Source organism: Leucoraja erinacea, chromosome 37 (genome assembly GCF_028641065.1).
Source record: "Leucoraja erinacea ecotype New England chromosome 37, Leri_hhj_1, whole genome shotgun sequence".
Taxonomy (NCBI): Eukaryota; Metazoa; Chordata; class Chondrichthyes; order Rajiformes; family Rajidae; genus Leucoraja; species Leucoraja erinaceus.
In genome coordinates, this window is record NC_073413.1 from 9,125,723 (window position 1) to 9,147,874 (window position 22,152).

Genomic DNA, 22,152 nt, shown 5'->3' on the forward strand with positions numbered 1-22,152 from the left:
TGAACATTGTAACACAAAATGAACTTTATATTCTGATTTGCCTTTTGCTAAAGTGTTTATCTGAAATATTAACATGCCTCGCTTGTACTCAACTGCACACGTTATGAATTAAAGAATTTTAAGCACTGATATTAACAACCTGGTATAACATCTAGTTTGAATTATGACTTAAAGTTTCAAGTGTTGATTTTTGCCTACAGGAGTAAAACGTCCTGCATCATAAATCTCAATTGACTTTCCCAAGCCAAATCACCCAATGATTAGTTAATTCAGCTCTGGAAGGTTTATAGATGAACAATCAGGTTTTGAATCAGCCATATGCACATTAGCAGCAGGTTTTGTAAATAATCTAATGAGCATAGTTCATGTTCATTTATCTTCTAGAAATTATAATTTCTACATTTTCGGCACGAGATGCATATAGAATACAGCAAAGGGAAATGTTTTGTTTCTTGCCTTCTGTGTGCCCAGGAGCAAAAGAGAGGTTAAGTGAGTGTCCAGATTACCATCTCATGAGCCAGTTTATGTGTAATAAAACTGGAATTTCTCGATGTGGGTAATGAGGTTTCTGTAGTGATTAGCGCAGAGGAAGAAGGGAAAATGAAATGTTTGGAAATAGATTCTAATAAACTGATGTCCAACTCTGCTGATATATCGTATCATGTAATGCTCCCACGGCATTATTACAATAAATATAAAAATACACTGTTCAACATTTGAATTATTTGTGTGTGTGTGCCCGCGCACACATACATAGAACTTCCAATTAATTGATAATTTTGTTACTGTGTTAAAGCTTTGACTACTAGAAATTCCGCAGCTTACATTTTTTTGCTTGAATTCTCCAAACTTTCTACAAATTTAAGATGGTCGCTCAGTGAGAATTCTAAAAGAATGCATGTCGTAACAAGCATGTTTAGTGTGTGGTTTTGCTACATTAAGAGCTGAGGAAGAGAATAAATCATATTCTTATGACATCCGTGTGCTTGCTTTCTGTGTCTTGCATATCTTATTTTATATGATGCTTTCATCCTAAATGGTATGCTCAAATTATAAATTATAAATTAAACATTTCCAATTTAATCAGCATTGTGCAGTAATGCTTGCAGGTAAGGAAGAATAAAGTCATTAAATATTCATAATTCTTGTATTTAACTTGTTTTCGTGAAATTAATCACTGGTGGTGAAATTAATCTATCTGTTCTACAATGTGGGGGGGGGGGGATACTCTATTGCAATTTTAGATTAAGGTGTTGCCTTTATTTTTCTCGTGTAAAAAATAATGAAATGTGTTAAAAAATATTAAACAACTTTAAAATCTGAAACTTGCATCAGGAGGTTGATTCATAATTTTTAAGCAATGAGATTATGATGCTCTGTTTTTGAATTATGAAGCAAGATATTTTAGAGAAAATTGTCAGGATCATTTGGGGCAGTGGAATTTTTGTGAATCCCTAGACCTAGTACAGTGAGCGTCCACCGAGGGGCACCCGGAGAGGTGACTGCGGAACCTCTCCGGGCGACCCTTGATGGACGCTCACTGTACTAGGTCTAGGGATTCCTACTCTCCCGGGCAATATACCCTCCCTTTTTTCCAGGACCGAAAATGTCCGATTTTCGGAACTTTTCGGTTTCCGGAATTTCGGATTAAAAGGTTGTGCACCTGTATTACTAAACTGAAAAGAAAAGTTTGGCATGTTGACATGTTTTTGAAAATCCTGAATATTTTATGACTGGAAAGTATTCAAAACTAATCATGTGGATTAAGGATAGCAGTCACCTAGCCCGCTGAGTTCCTCCAGTTTTTTGTAGTAGTAGTAATAATAATAATAATAATATCTGTCTATCTGTATAATAATACTATGTCTGACAATAATTGTACATCTATAGCAGTTATATTGATATTTAGAAGTTTTAACTTCTAATTGTATCAATATTTTTCCATTAATAGTGGAGAATATTTCTAACCTTATATATGAAGCACCTGCAGTTCTGCACTTTGTTTTTAAAGTGTCCAGCTTGTATTGATTCTGCTCCTTAGCTGCTCCCCAGCATTAGAACTGATATTGTATTGTATTGTATATCTTTATTGTCATTTCCTGAGTATTCACATACCCAGAGGAAACAAAAAAACGTTGCTCAACCAGTGTCCATTCAGTGTGCATTAAAAATAAATAGAAATAAAAAATACATGTATCATGAACAAATTTAACACTCTACTAAACATTCAACAGGCGTTCCGATCGGCAGCGGCACAACAGTGGCTCTGCTGCAGTGTGTCCAGGTTGGGGGTTTGTGCGCGATACTTGGCAGGGGGCAAAGTCCATTTAGCAGTCTTATAGCCTGTGGGAAGAAGCTGAGGAGCATCCTGCTGGTTTTGCAGCTAATGCTCCTGTACCTCTTCCCAGATGGCAGGATGGAGAAAATGTCATGCGATGGGTGGTAGGGGTCTTTGATGATGGAGATGGCTCTGCTGATACATCTCTTCCTGTATATGTCCTTCTTGAGTATATATATTCTTGATATATATATTCTTGAGATATTGTGAACCAGTGCTTCAATTACATGACTGACATGTAGCAAAATATGAGAAATGTTATATGGTCCATTCTTTCTTTGTCTATGACTCAGTAGCCAATTACTCTTTGCTGCCTGAATGATAAAGTATAGAGTCGTATTCTAAGATGCATGCTCTGGAAACTTAGCAGTGAAAGATAGAATGTTTAAGGAGGAACTGCAGATTTGTCCCTCGGGTTCCTATTAAATCTTCCCCTCTCACCTTCAATCTATGCCCCTTGGTTCTCAATTTCCCTTGGGGGAAAAAAATAGTGCATTTACCCCATCTACTCCTCATGATTTTACATCTCTAAAAGGTCAACTCTCAGCCTCCTGTGCACCCAAGGTAAATGCACGTCCCAGCCTGCCCAATCTCTCCCTATAGCTCAGACCGAGTCCTGCCAACATCCTCGTAAATCTTCGCTGCACACTTTCCAGCTCAATAGAATCTTTCCAACATCATAGATTACCAAAACTGAACACAATACTCCAAAAGTCACCTCATCAGCATCCTGTACAAGTGTAACACAACATCCCAGCCTTTATACTCGCTCGACCGACTAATGAAAGCCAGTGTGCCAAAAGACTTCTTCACTATCCTAGCTACCTACAGCACCATTTTCAGGAACTTTGTATTTATAATCCTATATCCATCTGCTCTACACTTACCACAGCATTGGCACTCACTCTTCATCGGTTTAAAAAAAAAAGTGACCAATATTAAATATTCTACAGAAATTAATCGCTGAATTAGATTTTAGATCTCCAATTGAACTTCTGTCTGAGATGTAGATATCTGACAGTCTGAGGAAGGGTCTCGACCTGAAACGTCACCTATTCCTTCGCTCCTTTGATGCTGCCTCACCCGCTGAGTTTCTCCAGCATTTTTGCCTACTGTTAATATATAAGATTAATCTTTTTCACTTCCAATGGTGCCATCCTTAACACTACATTTGTCAGCAGTGAGGATTTCAGAAGATTCCATAACTTCCATCACTGTTTCCTTCACATCATCAAGACTACTGGGGAACAAAGTAGTTTGCTTAACATAGTGCAGACCAATCAAAATGTAGTAGGATGTAGAAGATATAGGCAAAACAGTCTGGCTTTGTTAAGGAAGAAGGTCAGGAAAAAATTACATCCGCCCCAAAATCCTGGACAGATATTACTTCGAATCGCATTGTGTCCTATGCTGGAATTTCTTAATTCAACTTCAATATCCGGAAGTGGCGGCACTGCCTGGCAGCAGCGGCTCGCCTGCAGTCCGTCTTTTTTGTTTGTTTTCTTCTTTTCTGTTTTAGTTAAAGTTAGTTGCATTTAGTTTTATTAGGTTGTGTATGTGTGGGGGAGTGGGAGAAACATGGCTTTAGTCTTCTTTCGAAGGGGATGCGACTTTTTTTGTCGTATCCTCCGTCTGCGCTGAGGCCTAATGGCGGAACTGGCGGCCTCGGAGCTGTGGTGGCGTTCCGGCGGCAGACCGACTTGGCGCTGTGGCAGCGTTCCGGCGGCGGACCCGACTTCGGAGGCTCAGCCGCGGGCACAGTGGACGACATCGTCGGGAGCTTGCAGGTCACAGGTTGGTGACCTGTTTTTCTGGAGCTCCCGCAACAACAGCTTCATCCACTGGACTGGAGGGCGGCAGCTTCGACCACCCCGGGCCGCGGGGTTTGAACCAGCCCGTTCACGGAGCACGGTTGAGCCGCGGGACTGACTTACTTACCATCACCTGGCCTGGATCGCCTCAGCGCAGAGGGAGAACAAGGAGGGACGAGACAAAGACTTTAAGACTTTTGCCTTCCATCACAGTGAAGAGGTGCCTGGTTAACTCACTGTGGTGGATGATAAATTTGTGTTTATTGTGTGTTTTTGGTATTTTCGTTCAGACAGAAAGGTCCGAATGACAATAAAGAATACTTTGACTTTGACTTAATACAACTCGTTGGATTTTAAATGAATTTAATTTGTGCTTCTGCATAACCATGTATTTGTTTATCAAGCAAAATCAATACTCATTTGAAAATTTCTGACTAGACTTGTTTGGAAGGACTGTAATTGACTTTGTCCACTCAGCTGAGCTACAATCCTAATCACTATTTGAATGAGCAAGAGATCTGTTGAACAAAAAAAAAATTGCCTGGCCTTCCAGGCAGCATCTGTGAGTCATCGTTGTCACGACCTGAAACATCAGCTGTCCTTTTCCATTCCTGGCCTGCTTAGCTCATCCAGCATTTTGTTTTTTTGCTCAAGGTTCCAACATCTGCAGCCTCTTGTGTCTCTAGATATCGGAGTGTTGTCATTTATTTTTAATTTAGGAATTTATAATACTTGGTCTGACGATGGGGGGTGGTAAAATGCTGCTCACCTGTCATGGTATATGAAGCACATGGTTTGCTGTGTTCCTCATAAAAGCAGAGTTAAATCTATTCTTGTTTTGAAGATGATTGGAACTTTGATTTTGGCAGAACAGTTTACGGTCAAACAGCAATGGGCAGTGGAGGCTGTAACTCGTGATATTTCAAGTATTTGGTGTGTGGAATCAAGTAATAGTTACTCAGATTTATAATATAACCAGTGAGGAGGTATTTTCCTGGTCCTGAATATTAAAATTAGTTAAATTAGCAAAAAGACATCAAACTTGTCTGGTATTCCAGAAGTATATTTTCTTGTTCCCTTTATTGGGATTGTTGTATGGTAGCAAAGACGACTATTTTAGGATGGTCTATTCCATGATGATCACAACTAATAGGGTGAATATGGGGATGATGTTTCACATGATTGAGGAATCTTGAACATAGAGGTTGCAGTCTTAAAATAGGACTGAGATGAGGATGATTTTTGTTTAAGCAGTGGCTGGTGAATCTTTGGGATTTTCTGCCCTTAAGGATTTGGAAACTTAAATCATTGAGTTCATTCAAAACTTTGATTTCTTGATATGAAGGGATATGGGGATAGTTCAGTGATGTGGTGCTACGGCGATGATCGGCTATTACTACAAGGGTCAGATGGCCTACTGTGCTCCTACTTTCCCTGTTCAAATTGTCACATTTGCAGACTACCTGGCGAATCAACTTGGAGTCTATATCAAGCGTTATTTCTATAAAATCAACCTTCCATCTTCCCATCAAGGCTTGGATTTAGATTTATTATCGTCACATGTACTGAGGTACAGTGAAAAACATAGTTTTGCATGCTTTCCAAATAGATCAGAGAATACAATACATGAGTACAATCAAGTCAAACTCAAGCACAATAGGCAATGCAAAGGGGAAGATACAAAGTACAGAATATAGTTCTTGGCATTGTGGCGCAACAGTTTCTTAGACAAAGTCCAATGTCTACTATGGAGTAGAGGTGAATCAGACAGTACTCTAGCTTATGGAAGCTGATGACACAGATGAAGAAGCTGTTTCTGAGTTTGGTGGGATGTGCTTTGAAGCTTCTATACCTTTAGCGAAGAAGGAACGATAGGGGTTGGGCAAGACTGTTCGAAGCATTGTGTAGTACAGATGGCGTAGATCATGGGGATTCTACACTGTGTGATGCACTAGGCTACACCTACAACTCTGCAATATCTTCCTGTTAATTTCTTGGGCTGAGCTGTTCCCAAACCCAGTTGTGATGCGACCTTACAGTATGCTTTCTACGGTGGATCTGTAGAATTTTGTAACAGTCATTGGAGGCAAGTCGTATTTCCTCAATCACCTACAGAAGTAGAGGCATTGCTGTGCCTTCTTGACTGTTGCATTAATATGGATGGTCCATGACAGATCATTGGTAATTTTAACACCAACAAACTTGATGTTCTCAAACATTTCCTCATCGGTGCAATTAATGCTAATTGGGGCATATATTCCACCAGGCTTCTTCAAAGATATTTTGCACTTATTTCTTCCTCATGTTTTGCTTCTGAATCCTGTGTCCCTTGTTCACTTCTTAGGCTGTCCCTCAGGGTTGAGAATCGCACCTACTGACGTGGCTGACCTCTTGTTGACTGTCACGACATGTGTACGCATGAGGACAGTTTGAGAATGGGTACACTTCATCATTTACATTTGACCTTTGCGAGTTTCCAAGAAATGGACTCTTAAGTTCTCCATGCCATGCTTGTTCACCATTCTGAGTTATTTATCAGTGACTCTCACAAATCGGAAGTGGTTACATTTTCTTAGAGGCTCTGAGAAGATCTCTCTGAGCTCAACCACAACAGGAAATTAAATGTGGTCCAAATACATGTCTGATTTGGTTGCCTGGTATCAGGCATGTGAACTACATGGTTTTCTCACGGGAGTGAATTACAACCTCAACAGTGGAGATCTTGGCTTGGGACAGGGTGCTAACACTGGTTCGCTTATTCTGCCAATGGATTTGGAAAACTGAATTTATTCTGTTTAATACTGGCATTCTGCCCAAGTGTTTTAGCCTACATTGAGTTAATTATTAGTCTGGTTGCTCAGCAACTGTCGGCCGTCTCCTGGAAACGAAAGGAACTAATGCCTGGGGCAGCAGAAGTGCAGCTGAGCTGGGCGTGAAAAATGGCAACTGGAGTTGCAGCACATGCTGCGGAATTGAGCAATGTCTGTGGGTGCATGATCATTTACGTACTACTCAACAATCGGATGATGATTAGCATCTCTTGTATTTGTCCTACCCTTTTGCTTAGTACTTAGTGCTAAAATGAGTCAAGGCTATGAGCAAGTAAGGAGGAATTACTATTGTTGTATAAAAGTGCATGTTGTTCCGATACGGCACAGCAGAATTTGCAATGCTCTTAAAATGAACTTTTGGTGATAGATGATTCTGTAATTATCTTCGTAGGTACTAAAAAAAATTCAACTTTGGCATTCAAGTTACTGAGGTAAAGCAATTATCTTGCACAAATTTATTGCTGTGCATTTTTTTAAAGTGGTATTTATACCTATACCTTTTAATAGGGAAGTTAATAATGTTTCAACGCAGAAGTGTTATTCCAAGGCTCCCATCCAAAGTAATTAGGAGGGGAAAAAATCTTTGATAAGTTAAATCTCAAAACCAAACAGGTATTCACATTTTGGCAAAGGATGGTACAAAGTATACGTAAAATGAAATATAGAATTATTAGCAACTAATAGAAATATATCCAATTTTGACAAAATAAAGATCAGATAGAAGCATATATAGTTATGAGAGGCATTGAAGAAGTTCTCTGATGGGTGTTCTGTGAAACTCTCCCTCACTGCTCCCCCTCCGTGATCTCTGCTCAGTCTGAATAAGGATCCTGACCCGAAATGTCACCTATCCATGTTCTCCAGATATGTATTGTCTGATGAGGAAAGGTTGGACAGGCTAGGTTTGTCATCAGTTGAGTTTGGAAGAGTAATGGGGACATAAAAGATCCTAAGAAGTTTTGATAAGATGGATGTAGTGAGTATTTTTTTCTTCATGTGAGGAAACCTGTTATATGACATGGATAAGGCTAAATTATCTCAATAGTTGTGAGTTTTTTTTAAACTATCTTCCTCATGACAGTGCACAGTCAGAACATTTTTAAGGTGCAGGTAGGTACTTGAAAAGCAAGGCAATGAAAGGTTCTTGCTGTAAATTGAATTGTGTAGTGAAGTGTACTATGCAGTTAGGTGAACCATGATTTCATTCAATGGTGAGGAGGCTCGAGAAGTCGGGTGGCTAAAAACTGCTGGTTCATAGGTTCTCCTCCAGTTATGTCTGAAGCAGAAAATTTGGACATGCAATGAGCATTAATTGTGTTCCTTTTGGGTCATTTTTAACAAGAGACTTTAATTTAAATTTCCTTCCAGTCTTAAATGAAAAGTAATTGTCATTGAAGATGGGTCAATAGATTTTTGGTTACTCAGGGAATTGAGTGATTATCCAACCATCCCCATACTGTCTTTGGAGAGTATTGTTATAGACTATAGAGCATTTAACATGCTCCTCTTCCTTAGAATATCCCTTGATATTGAGGAAGACTTCTATTCCAGTTCCATGGGTTCTGAGTTATTTGAGGAGTACCATGTGTGAACAACTAACTCTTTCACGGAGGAAGCAAGGGTTGCAAGATGGGCAAGTGGATAGTTTGTAAAGTAGTATACTTTCCGTCATTTACATGGTATTTCTGAGTATGGCCTACATATTGGTCGTTCGGGGTACTCGGTGCCACTCCAAATGCTCCTTATCTCTTTGAACAGTTCTAGATCAAGAAGTCTTCTCATGAGTCATAGATTGATGCTTTTTATTTGCAAGGAGGGTTTGAAAATATTTTTGAATTTATTCCGAGTGCTTGGTAATCTCTTTTCTGTGCCAGAGTTGGGAATAATGTATTTGTTTTGTGATGTCAAGGACACAAACTGCAGAGTCTGCTCGATAGAGCCAACTGAGTGTGATTATGCTCAAGGCCGGGAATTTGACCTTGGATGATATTTTCCACAACCTTCCAGTGAATTTGAAGGATATGTTTCTGTGGAGACTATGACAGTGCTTTGAATTACATGCTGTAGGTAGTTCAAGTCTCTGAGGTACATTAGTGGGCAAGGAGCACTGATACGTAGTCAAATTATTTTTGTGCCATGATTGAAGTCTTGATTTTTGTTTTTAAGGACCTTTCTCTCAGTCAACCAAATGTTGTGCTGAAACACTGAAGATAGTGGTGTATTTCATCACTGATGCCAACCTTCGCCAAAATGTGGCTCCAGAGAATGTTAAAGGTATTTTATTGTCACGTGTACCAATTGAGGTACAGTGATATGCGATTTACCATACAGCCATACAAAAAAAAAGCAACAAGACACACAACTACATAAAAGTTAACATAGACATCCACCACAGCAGATTCTACATTCTTCATTGATAGAAGGCAATAAAGTCTAATCTTCCCTCTTCATTCTTCCGCGATCGGGGCAGTTGAACCATCGCAGTAGGGGCGATTGAAGCTCCCACAACTGGCGAACGAAGCCCCCAAGTCGGGGCGGTTGAAGCTCCCATGATCGGGGTGGTCAAAGCTCCTGCGGCCTGGAGCTCCCGGTCAGACCCTAACCAAGGATGATGAGCTCACGATGGTGGAGCTTCGCAGGCTCCCATGGTTGGAGCTTCCGAGGTCGATTCCCGACAGGCATCACCATGTTAAGTCCTGCAGGCTCCTGTGGTTGGAACGCCCAAAGTTGGTCCCCAGCAAGAGTCCGCCAACTTCTACATGGTGAAACCAAAATGTATAAACATGGCCTTTATTAAAATCTGACAATGTGCACTTTAACCGCGTGTGATTTTTCCTATTACAAATCTAAACATTGTGGAGTCCAGAGGCAAATAAGTAAATGATGGGCCTTTCTCCCAAACATTATGAAGGGCACTGTACATTTGGAGACAACTCCAGGTCACAATTGACTTATTCAATTGAGGCATAGTAATTAACAGGCCTTGCATTTGACATCAGCAAGAAAATGTAGAGAACAGATCAGAACCGGCATCGATGACCCAGGAAAGGTCAATTTTTGGTTGTGGACAGGTTGAAAACAAAGTGATACGAACAATGAAATTAGCTGGATGACAACTTCCTACACAGACGAAGGAGGAAGTCTGGCCCTTAAGCTAAAGGGAGACAAACTGATCTTCCTGGATAACTTCAGCATGAAGATGCAATTTTCTGATCAGCAAAATGTTTGGAGCACAATATTGTCACAACCACTGCCTTATTTCATTAGAAAGATGAGAATATTATCTCTTGATAATAGCTTTGTCCTGACACTGGCACTTGTTAGCTTGCATCATTGAGTAAAGGACCATAAGGGTCTCTGCATCACTTGTACAATGACAAGTGGACTGATCACCCCCTCATCTCTTCTGTCATCTCCATCAACATATCTCCAAAATGCTGCCATGAGAAAAATGGAGAAAAAACGCCCCCGAGCCAATAGGAACCGCACAGTATCCACAACCAACGCACTTCCCAGAGGGCAACCATGATCGACACCTGTGAAATAACTGGTTTTGTTTGAAAATAACCAGAGGTTCCAGGAGCTAAATAACTGCATATGTAATAAATTGCTAAAGTTGAAGGTACTGTGCCTCACGGTGAATAAAACAGATCTGCAGACATCGGAAGATGGTGAAAATCCAAAGATCTAGAGAACAGATGGTGGAGGAAGACGAACAGATGGTGTATGAGATTAGCAACTCTGATATCCATGATGTGCACATGTTCTTCACTGCTGTCAAGGCCATCTGTGCCCCCAAATCAGGGCCATAGATGGCCATGTTGACATTGAAGAACATGTGCATGTTATGGATATCAGAATTTTGAATTCCCGAATATCAAGGCATCACTCCCTGAATGCATCACTCTCAATTACCATTCATATTGTTCTGCTGAACCTGCTGTTCTTTACTATTGTGCTAATTGAGCCAATGGTCCTGTCAAGCAAGCAGATTTGAGCAGATTAAATATCTGGACGTTTCTCACGCATTGGCAGATACTGACAGTGTTCTAGCTGGGTACAGTCAGCATTGTGGTTGAATAATCCTCTTGTATAGACTTGCCAGTTCCCGCATTAGTATTTTAAAGTGTGCTGTACAGGTCATTGGAATATTTAAATAGGGAGATGAATCGGTATGTTTTTCTAAACTGGCTAAAGTAACAATAGGATTCTGATTTGCATATGCATTGGATTGGCTGATATTGATGTATGTAAGAAATGGTCGTTCTGAAAAGCAGGCATTGAAAAAAGACCATCTCTGATCGGGATAGTGATCTTTCTCCCGAGTCTGTTGAGGACGTAAAATAAATTAGATTAGTTCCCGGCGAGTAGCCCGTCCGGGAATGTTCCTGGTGCAGATGTCGGACCCGCCTGGTAGACCCAGCTCGCCAAGGAATAATCATTGTTAGGACCCGTGAGAGTGACGAGAGACCCTCTCAACCGCCAAGAGTGAGGTGGGCTGACGAGGAGTGAGGAGGGCCGCTGGGGCTGTGAGGAAGGCCATCGAAAGCTCCCTGTGAGCGCCACTAAGCTATCCAAGAGAGGACTGGATGGCGGGCAGCTGAGGACGGGCTCGCGGTGACTGCCAGAGGTCGGACGGGGCTGCGGTGGATACCGGAGGTTGCATGGGTCTGCAATGGGTGCCAGAGGTCTGTCGAGGATGTGCCACTAAGAACAAAGTGGGACCAGCACGTGAGTGCTGCTGAGAACAAAGAGGCCATTGAGGACTGAATAATGAAATGTAATGAATACTTTGTAACTTTGTCAATACCCTATGCGTGGTGACTCTGCATACCATGTGTATGGTCTGCAAAACAGAATTTTCACTGACATGTCACATGATAATGAAGTATCTCATCAATCAATTTGTTTATTGTCACGTGCAACGAGGTACAGTGAAAAGCTCTTTGTTGCATACTATCCAGTCAGCAGAAGACTATACATGATTGCAATCAAGCCGTCCACAGTTTACAGATACACAATAAAGTTTGGTGCAAGATAAAGTCCGATTAAAGATGGTCCAAGGGTCTCCAATGAGATAGATGGTAGGTTAGGACCGCTTTCCAGTTGGTAATAGAATGGTTCAATTGTCTGCTGGGAAGAACCTGTCCCTGAATATGGAGGTATGCACTTTCTTACTTCTGTACCTCTTGCCTGGAAGGGGAGAAGAGGGAGACACCAATTATACTGGTGACCTTGCCGAGGTTGTGTCACGTGTCGATGGTGGTTGGTTTGCATGATGGTCTGAGCTGTGTCTACAATTCTCTGCAATTTTTTGCGATCTTGGATGGACCTCGTCTCAAACCATGCTGTGACGCATTGCCATAAAATGCTTTCTGCAGCCCATCTGAAGACATAGTAAGTACGTTTATTGGCCAAGTGTTCACATACAAGGAATTTGCCTTGGTGCTCCACCCACAAGTAACAACATGGCATACAGTGACAGTAACGAATGACTCAGAAAACACTAAACATTAATAATAAAACATTAATGATAAAACCATTGATCAAGCATGTGAAGCAACAAAATAGCAGATCAAAGGGAGGCTACAGATTTTTGGCTGTTGAGTAGAGCAACTTCTCGTGGATAAAAACTTTTTATGTCTGGCTGTGGCAGCTTTGACAGCCCGGAGTCGCCTTCCAGAGGGAAGTGATTCGAGCTTGTGGCCAAGGTGAGAGGGGTCGGAGATGATCTTGCCCGCTCCCTTACTGGCCCTTTCAGTGAAGGGAAGGTTGCAGCCAATAACCTTCAGGTGTCGTGCTTGGTGGCTGAGCCGAACAAGACCATGATGGAGAAGGTGAGAACAGACTCTACTACGATGGGCGTGTAGAATTGGACCATCATCAACTCGGATAGGTGAGAGTTGTTGGGAGTGTGCCGAACCTCCTAAGCCTTCTTAGGAAGAAGAGGTGTTGGTGTGCATTTTTGGCCATTGCTTCAGTATGCCTGGTCCAGGACAAGTTGCTGGTGATATTTAATCCTAAGAACTTGAAGATATTAACCATGTCTACTTTGGCACCATCAATGTATACCGGGTATTCCACTTCACTTGCTGAAGTCGATCACAAACTTCTTTGTCTTGCTGACATTGACGGAAATGTTCTCGTCTTGGCACCAGGTTACGAGTTTCTTAAATTTCTTCTTGTACTCCGTCTCATCATTATCTGATATCCGGCCCACTATGGTGGTGTCGTCTGCGAATTTGTAACTTAAGTTGGAGTCGGTGATAATGTGAAGCAATTGGGTTGGGACCAACCAGTTAGCGAGTTCGGTATTCTGAAAAACGCAAGGAATCGAAGGTCATATGCCATAAAGAAAAAGTGAACGAAGCGCTGGCTGAAGAAACTGTGTATAAGTTCTTATTTTTATTCATAATTAATGTGTAAAAATATATTTAATCTGAGGAACGGGGGTGCCAGATAGCGGGAGAGCGGGGTGTAACAACGAGAGAGAGGGGGCAGATGCGAGTGGGAGGAGCACGCACACAGACCCGCACCTCATCCGCAGCCAGGATCGAACCTCGACACCTCCGGACAGGGACAGGACGCCCGGGAGGGGACGTGGACGACCCAGCAGCAACTCAACATAGCCTGCAGCGCCGGAGACCCGACACCGACCCCACGGAGCAGCACGAAGCATAAAGCACTCACCAAAGCATTAAACGACAAAATCGTCGTAGCTTTATACAACGGAACAATAAATACAACTAGGTTGAAAGTAGTATTTTCTTACCTAGAAAAATCAAAGCTGGAAAATACGAATGAAACGAAGGTCTGATAACACACAGCAGATCCGCTAACGACAATGAGTGTGATGAATGACCTATGACCTGGGCATGCGCAGTCGGAATACCGAACTCACTTATTGATAAATGTGGGAAACTTTATTTTGCAACATATCTTTTGTTCAGTTCTTGAAATTTTGAAAGATTGGTATTTCAGCCGACTTTCCTTCATTGTAATATTTGTGGCCACAGAAAATAATTACATTAATTGTTTCACAGCTTTAAGTGTTTATTCAGATTATCGTGGGGACTATGGGGAAAATTGTAATCTTTCAACTTGTACAATGTCCATTGAATTATTTTTAAAAAGGGCAGTTTGTGTATTACAGTGCTGACATAACATGTTCAGGAGTTAGCGGGAGAAGGCAGGAGAATGGGGTTCGGAGGGCAAGATGATTGAATCACGGAGCAGACTTGATGGAGCAAATTACCTAATTCTGCTCCTACCACTGAGCTTACAAACACCTGATTTATGTGCTCTGGAGTGAAACTTGAGGCTATGTAATCTCAGTTGGGCAAGAACCTCACTCTTAAAACAATTATTTCAACTTGTATGTAAAGTTAAATCGATCCATGGTGATGGGTGTATTGAATGCATTTTGCTCATATAAAATGAGTCATTCAACTAAATTGGATTTTTTTTTTTTTTTGCTGCATGTGCTCTCCAATTTTGATCTATTTCTGACTCCGTTGACTAATTTGCTGGGTTATATTTCCAAGGATTCAAGTATAAGACCATGTGGTTTCTGTTAATTCAAGTCAATATTGGCAGCTGTTGGAACCACTGGTGACATCCAAGATACCCACATTGGGAAATATATACTGCCAGGTGATACCCTGGTGGTTAACAATTAGCAGTAGAAAAACCGTAAGGCATTTTTTCGGGGGGGGGGGGGGGCGGGGGTGGTTCCTGACTCTGAAGCAAACTACATGCGTTCTACTTCTACAGTATGATTAGATATCAAGCATTATAGACACGCATCTGAGACGTGTAAAAGACATTTAACCATTGTCTTACTTAATTCTTTAAAATAACCTGAAGGTACTCGGGAGTGGAGAGAGTGTTCTTACAGGTATGATCAATACAGTGAAATCTCTAAAATTAATCCTGAGATTTGTAACAACGATACATCATTAATTGCTCTAATCTATCAAAGTTTAGACAAATCGTGTAAACTTACATTCTTACTGTCCAAATTTTTGTCCAAATACTTTACAGGTGATTTGTAGTTAAATAATTAAATTCACTTGCTATGATGAAAGTTTACAACTGAAAATTCTTCACAACAGACAGGACAAAACAATCACTAATAATTTAAGTTATGTATAGTTGTTGCGCAATATTGAGCAACACAATTTGAAAGGCCGGATTTTATAAATTTACAAGTGAAAACAAAAACACTGGAGTTACTCAGCAGGTCTGGCTACATTTGTGGAGAGAGGGAAATACAGTTCAGGATCTGAAACATTAACTCTTGTTTCCCTCTCCGCACATGCTGCCTAACTTACTTTCAGTATTTTTTGTTTTAATTTTAAACTTCTAGCATCCTTCTGTATTTTGCTGTTTGTTTTTGGAATCCCCGTCAGTATACTTGGTGAAATTTTATATTCTCAACACTCTGTAATAACAGTTAGTGGGTTGAATAAAATTCAACTATATTCTTGACACTGCTGTGTTAATAAGATGTGTCTGTTGCATGTTTATTCTCTGTTGAACATTGCTTATTAAAATGCTTTGTTAGAGTCTAAAGTTATTTCCTAATTTCTTTCAGGACGGACCAAAGTGTAACACTGAATGGTCTGCTTGAAATAAACCAAAAGGTACGGTAGTATTTCTATGTTTATGTTAGCAAACAAAATTTGCTATTGCATAAGCGTGTCGTGTTTTTCTCTCAGGATGACACAAAGGAGCTGCTCAAATTATACATACCTGTGCCCTTTTTCATGCCCCCGTTCAACTGGCATTTGTGTGAACCCAGATAAGAGCATCATTTCTGAGCCTCTTCCTGTTCTTGTCCCACAAATTCACTTTTCAGCATGGATTACTGGGTGGTGTTCAGAAGTAGCAATTCTAAATGACATTTGCCAGTTTGCAAAAAATGTGAGGTCAACATTATCACCATTGATATCAAAGATGAAATCATGGACTGTATGGCTGAGTACTTTATACATTGCATTTATTTGCTGAGCCAGTGCAGAACCATCATATTCAATTGAATAAGATGTGCTCTGAAGTTAATCTTGACTTGCGAAAGGCTGGGAAAGTTTCAATTGCAATATCTTGAGCGCAATTGTTTTTTTGTGCTCTTTTGCATGTGAACTCTTGAGGACTTTTTTTCAGCAACTGGATTGGTAGTGTCAATGTATGTACCCAGTTATTATTGTTGGAAGGAAGCATATGATATATAAGGAAAATGAAATTCAAAATCTTCTTGGTGGATGAAGTTTGGTTTTTAACATGCAGGTATGGGTGATCTGCAATGGAAACTTTACTGATCAGTAATCTGAAATTACTTTGTAGGAGCCACTGGTGGAATGAATCGTAGACCACCTTCTGACTTGTGTTGTATCCAAACTGAACTCGGATGTCCATTCCACTTTGACGCATTTGCTATCTGAAATCAAAACGGTATTTTACAAAGATGTGAAAGGAAAAAGCAAAAAAGGCATTGTTTTTTAGAATCCTACAGACATTAAAATTACTTTAATCAGATGTTTTACTGAATTGATGGAAAAATTAATACATGCAAATATTGGGTCCAAGTTGAGACTCCTGTATTTTCTTTCCTTTTCAAATGACTCATATTGTCATTCAAAATGGCTCCTTGTCCAAATTGGGGAAAACATTTTGAGATCATCATTAAATAAAATCAATGCTTTTGTGTCATTGCAACAGAATTTTGCATCCATGTCATAAGACTAGTTTAAAATATATTTCTTGATCAGGTGTGTGTGGTTGATGGGGTGATGAATGTCATTAGCAGCAAAAGCAAGAGTATTTCATTGGATACATTTAATTATTTTTTGAACCACCATGCACAAAGTCTAAAGCGTATAACTTTAATGTGAAAGGAGCAAACTTTAAAGGAGATGTGCAGCGCATATCTTTACAGGGAGGGTGATGGGTGCCTGGAAAGTGCTGCCAGGGTGGTGGAGGAGGCAGATATGAAAGAGGCATTTGAGATGATTTTTTTGTAGTTGCATGGATATGCAGGGAGTGATATGGATCACTTACAGTCAGGTGCAATTAGTTCAGCGAGATCGTCTTTGACATGGTTAGCACTTTATGAGCCAAAAGGCCTATTCTTGTGCTGTACTTTTCTACATTCTAAGCCTTTTATCATAATGGAGTATATCTCAGCATGTGCCAGTACACTATAAAATAAATATCTCCATTCTGATCTTTCATGAAAGTGGCCTGGCACCTTGACACATGGAATGCATCTGCATGCCCATATTTTAAAGTGTAAACATATCTATAAAATCCACTTTCTGGATGCTGTTACACTAATTTAATTATGAAGCATTGGTTAAATGGCAAAATCAAGGATGTCACATGTTTAATTCCTGATCTATTCTGACTTAATATAATTTCAGCCAATGTATTTATCTTCATCTCTGTGGACATGAATTCTACAGAAAAATAGTTACGCTCATTGGCCTGGAACTTAACCTGCTTTGGTAAGATTTTATCAAACATTCTGCTGACTTTTGTCTAGACTTAGCGAGGAATAATAAATGCATATCTGGAAAGTAGGAAGAAAATTCTAGCGTCGGATAGAGGGCATATGAATTTCACTTGGGCACCTTTCTATTTTGTGTGTGAATTTGCCATTTAAGTGAATCAGATTTTGTAACCTGAAATGTGCCCTTTTTCCACTTTATCCCATTAGCAAAAGAGCAAGAAACATAAGGTAGCTTCAAATTGCACACTAAATGGACGGTTACATTCACTGCACCAGTATCCCTTAATTTTCAGCATGATTATACTGTAGGAACATGGTCATCACAAAAATGGCACCATTTCTGTTCTTCCAGTGAGCACCAAGTACTAAACGCACAGAACGATAAAATCATGCTTTCGTGCTCCAGTAAACTTGGCCGCATATACTATTTCAAACAGAATTTATGGTTTTGAATTAAACACCAATCATTCTTTTGGGGTGGATAAAACACATCTACAACCCTTGGACTATTAAACTGAACAGTGCTGGAAATACACAGCAAGACAGACAGTGTCTGTGGAGAGAGAAATAGAATGTTGAAAGGGTATTAACTTGAAACATTAACTCTGTTTTTCTCTCCACAGATGCTGCCAGACCTGAGTATTTCTGGTCTTTTCTGCTTTTATTTGAAATTCATCTGCAAAATTTGCTTTTTGGGATTAAACCATCCTCTATCATATTTTGTTCCTGATCTCTCTTCACAGCTGTGTTTCTCATTAACTGCCACTATTAGTGCTGACTTGTACAGCTCTCAACAAAATACTAAATTGTTTTTATGCTTCCTGCATCTGTATTAGGTTTGTACAGAATCTCCAAATTTGTTTTATTTCTCCAATTTGAGCTTAGGGGTGGGGTGGAATGGGGCTGATATTTATATTGGATAACCTAAAAAAAAAATTTAAACATGCAAGTAGATCACTGGAGAGTGTTGGAGAGGTTCAAGGACCCTTCACTGAAGATTGGAAAGTCACGCTTGTGATCATTATTTATGAGCTTCTGGATTTATTGCCCAAAATGTTGGCAGTATTCATCAAAGATATGCAGCAACATTTTTTGAGGAAAATACAGTCTTAAGAGCCTGTACCAAATGAAAATCCAAATATAGCAAATGAAACAGTTTAAATAGTTCTGTTCCTTAAGTGAGCACCATACAACAGGTAGCATTCATTTTGATTCGGCCTTGTTTCCTATTCTCAATACTTGCAATGTAAGAAGAAATGAGTGCAGAACCTGTATCTTGCTGATCGTGGAAGACTGTTTCCCTTCTGCTTTTCTATTTGTTTTTTCCTAATTCACCTTGCCTTCTATCATATTTTATTTCGCTGACATATTCTTCAGCAAACTTGATTGGGTATTGACTTTACAAATCATAACATTTCCACTTGATGTCCTTAATTATTTGCCTTTCTTATGCTGTTTAAATATTATTCTAAATTTAATTTGGGTTGGAAGGTAAGCTTTTCACATGCCTCCAATTGCCTTGCTCTTTTCCTTTGTTTAAACATCTCTGCATTTGCTGCTGCAGTGAGAAACCAAAGACCTGCCCAGGTTGACAGAATTTTGATACTCTCCAATCTTGCAATTCGCGGATGATTTTTGTCTTTGGTTTCAGAAAATCTTCTTTTGACAGTCAAAGGCAATTAACCCAAATATTGATGCCCACTGATCGTCACACCTCATGGGCATGGGGTGGGGAGGGGAGAATAGCACTGCTGCTTTACAACTTGGATGGACCTGGCTGATCTTAATCGTGGGCGTTCTGTGTGGAATTTGCACGTAATCCTGTGACTGGATCCAGTTTCTGCTGAATGGTCAACATCACAAAGATACATTGGTGGATTAATTGGCAAACTATCCATTCATGTAGTAAGTATTAAAATCAATGGAGATTTGATGGGAATTTGAGGGAATAAAAGTCATCAACAACCTCCCAGACAGCCATGATCCATTGCAATTCACCTACTACTGCGATAAGTACACGACAGATGCATCTCCTTGCCTCTACATTCATCCCTGGAACATCCAGATAACAATAACAGTTGTGTCAGACTACAGTTCTGCGTTTATTGACTACATTTCTGCCTTCAATACCATAATGCCAGCCAAACTCGTCTCCCAATTCCTGGTCCTAGGAGTCAGCAGCTAGATCCTTAACTTCCTGACACATAGACCATAATCGATGAGGATAGGTGACAAAAAAAAATGATCGGCGATAATTCGCAACACCTTGCAAGGATTGACCATTTTTTAGCTTTGGAAAAATTCCTTTGTTGTTTTAGCAGTATGTTTGGGACCATTGTCTTGCTGTAGAAAGAACTGCCGGCTAACGCGTTTTGAGGCATTTGTTTGAACTTGCGCTGATAGGATGTGTTTATGGACATCAGGATTCATTATGCTACTACCATCAACAGTTATATCATCAATGAAGATAGGTGAACCAGTACCTTCAGCAGCCATACATGCCCAGGCTATAACACCCCCACCACTGTGTTTTACAGATGAGGTGATATGCTTTGGATCTTGGGCAGCTCCTTATCTGCTCCATACTTTGCTCTTGCCATCACTCTGATATGTTAATCTTCGCCTCATCCATCCACAAGATCTTTGTCCAGAACTGTAGTTGCTCCTTTAAGTACTTCTTGGCAAACTGACCTGGCCATCCTATTTTTGTGGCTAACCGGTAGATTCATCTTGCAGTGTAGCCTCTGTATTTCTTCTGTGGACAGTAGTCAGTGACAAATTGATACCTGACTCCCGGAGAGTGTTTCTGATCTGTCTGTCAGGTGTTTGGGGATTTTTCTTTATTATAGAGAGAAATTCTTCTGTCATCAGCTGTGGAGGTCTTCCTTGGCCTGCCAGTCCCTTTGCGATTAGTAAGCTCACCAGTGTTCTCTTTCTTCTTAATGATGTTCCAAACAGTTAATTTTGGTAAGCCTGAGGTTTGGCTGATGTCTCAACAGTTTTATTCTTGTTTCTCAGTCTCATAAAAGCTTATTTAACTTTAATTTGCACAACTTTGGTCCTCATGTTGATAAACAGCATTAAAAGTTTCCAACGGTAAAGGAAAGACTGGAGGAAAGACTAGGCGCTGAGAGCTCTCTTATACCTGCATTAAAGAGGCAATTAAACACACCTGAGCAATTACAAACACCTGTGAAGCCATGTGTCGCAAACATGATGTCCTGAAATGGGGAGACTATGTATAAACACAGCTGTAATTTCGACATGGTGAAACCAAAATGTATAAAAATAACCTGGAATGAAATCTGACCATGTTCACTTTAACTAATTTTTTTCTATTACAAATCTCAAACTGTGGAGTACAGAGGCAAATAAATAACTGATGGGTCTTTGTTTCAAACCTTATGGGGGGGCACCTACTCTGCATTTACAACTCTGCAGCCAAATTCTACTCTAACTTCATTTACAATGACATTACTGCAATGGGCCTGATCTCAAAAAATGTTGAGATGAAATACAGGAAGGAGACAGGAAGCAGAGTAACACAATGTCATGACACCTCTGTCTCTCTCAAGGTCAGAAAAAAGGAACTAGTTGTCGACTTCAGGAAGCTGAGTGGTGTATACACTACAGCCTGTATCAATGGTGCCGAAGTAGAGATTGTTGAGAGCTTCAAGTTTCCAGATGTAAATATCATTCACAATTTGGCCTGATCCAACCACATTGATTTACGGCCAAGAAACCACCCATGCCTCTTACTACTTCCTCGGAAGGCTAAGAAGATTTAACATGTCTCAATTAACTCTTACCAATTTCTACATGTGCATCGTAGAAAACATCCTAAGTAGATGCATCACAGCTTGGTATGGCAACTTCTTTGCCCTAAACTGCAAGAAATTACAGAATTGTGAATGCAGTCCACCATGCAAACTAGTCTAACCTTTGGCTTAATTGATTCCAATGATACAATGCTGCCTCTGAAAAGTAGCCTGCATAATCAAGGATCATTCACACCTTGGTTATTCTCTCTTCGCATCTCCTGTTTGGGCAAAAGATACATAAGCACGAAAGCTACCAGATTTAAAATCAGTTTCTTAGCTGGTGTTATAAGATTCTAGCATGGACCTCTATGCTAAGAATTAATTCCAATCTATCTGGTTGTGGCTCTTGCAGTTTCTTTTAATCTGTACTTTTCTTTGTAGGTGTAATACTATATCCTACAGTCTGTTTATTTTATCTTTTGCACTACCTATGTACTTGTGTATGATACCGGGACAGCTTGCAAATCGAAAGTTTCAATTGTATCTTGGTGCATGTGACAATAATAAAATGTTGGGGCTACAAGAAAATAAGTTGGTAAAATGCAATTGGTAGAATTGTAGAAAATAATCACTTGTGCTCTTTCCCAGGGCAAACATTGCTTTAATCATCATAATTACATTGATTTCCATTATTTAAGTTGTAGTTGTAGCCTTTTTCACCCTTTCACATCATATCTGGCCAGCCCCTGTCTTTAATGTGCTGTTATGCCAGATGTACTACTATGATAGTTGGGAAGGCCATATTATTAAGGACTAAAATGCAGACAAGGATTATTGAGAGTATCTTTTACTCTTTATTGTTTTACTTGTAAAGCCAATGAACCTCATATACAGTGGCTTG

General features: G+C 40.1%; 1 protein-coding gene across 20 annotated transcripts in view; it reads left to right on the top strand.

Moving 5' to 3' along the window:
- Positions 1-22,152, top strand: part of atf7ip (activating transcription factor 7 interacting protein) — a 97,821-nt gene that overhangs the window by 13,649 nt on the left and 62,020 nt on the right. For 4 of the 20 annotated variants that reach the window (XM_055663306.1, XM_055663301.1, XM_055663305.1 and 1 more), the window contains 3 exons: positions 15,577-15,625; positions 16,326-16,433; positions 17,402-17,485. The exons of 6 other annotated variants lie outside the window; for them this stretch is intronic. The gene's annotated coding sequence lies outside the window, so the exon portion shown is untranslated. Of the gene's footprint in view, positions 1-9,146; positions 9,255-15,576; positions 15,626-16,325; positions 16,434-17,401; positions 17,486-22,152 lie in introns of all 20 variants that reach the window. 10 more of the 20 variants (XM_055663307.1, XM_055663302.1, XM_055663308.1 and 7 more) reach the window with 6 other exon arrangements.